The sequence below is a fragment of the Corvus brachyrhynchos genome, unplaced genomic scaffold (assembly GCF_000691975.1).
Source record: "Corvus brachyrhynchos isolate BGI_N302 unplaced genomic scaffold, ASM69197v1 scaffold68, whole genome shotgun sequence".
Lineage (NCBI taxonomy): Eukaryota > Metazoa > Chordata > Aves > Passeriformes > Corvidae > Corvus > Corvus brachyrhynchos.
Genome location: NW_008240039.1, coordinates 1,941,109 through 1,942,102, shown reverse-complemented (window position 1 = coordinate 1,942,102; position 994 = coordinate 1,941,109).

Below are 994 nucleotides of genomic sequence, written 5' to 3'. Positions count from 1 at the left end.
AAGCAGGCAGCAGCGCTTGCCTGTCCTGCCCTCCCTTCCAAATCCGTGCAAACAGCATCTCCTTGATGGCAAAGTTGGCCTCAGACTGAAGAAAACGGCTGCAACCACTCCTATCCCTCCTTTTTGCCTTCTCCATTGCTTCTCCTTGCCGGGGATTGAAAGGAGCCGCCTCTTTACTACAAATAATGATTTGTAAAACAGCGATATTTGCAATGAGTGGCTGCTGCTGTCTTTGATGTTCTTGGCACTGCTGATTGCTACCCAAAGCAAGCTGGGAATTACAGTCTGTCATTCTCTTGCCTCATAGCTCAGGGCTATATTTAGTAGATCAAGTTGCAACAGATCTGGAAGTTGTTCCCTTCAGCTGCAGCAAAGGCTGGAGCTGGGATGGGGCGCCTGGGTTTGTCCTGGTGAGCCCAGGGAGCTCCTTCTCCATCGCAAGGGCGGCTGAACCAGTCAGTGCAGAACTGCAGGAGCTCCTCAGTGCTCTACGTGTCAGGTTCAGGCAGTCCCCCAAGCCTTTCTTCTGCACAGAACCTCCCATTCAGGGCAGGTTTTAATGCCTGATTTTTGCCCGAGTTGTAAAGCTCGGTGCAGAAATTCTGCATGTGGTTTTTGCTCAGCGCAGAAATTCTTGCCTGGGATTTCTGGGATGTCCTAAGTGTCATTTCCTGAAGATCCTGCCCTTTCAAATGTACAGATAAAATTATTGCAGCATCTTTCTCTGCTGATCCAGCAGCTGGAGCTCTGCTGAGTGAGTGTTCCCTGCAGGACTCCGTGGAACACCAAAGATAATGCCTGGATTCCAGTCTGTCCATTGGGGCTGGAGATCCAGGAGAGTGTTGAAATCCTGGGTTTGCAGCTCCAGAATTACAGGTCTGAGAGCTTCACTGAATTGTCAAAGGTTTTTAAAACCCTGAGTATCTGCTTTCAGTGGAGTTGGCTCGTAATTGTCTCCTTGGAGTCTGAGGATAAATGACTAAAACCAATAATG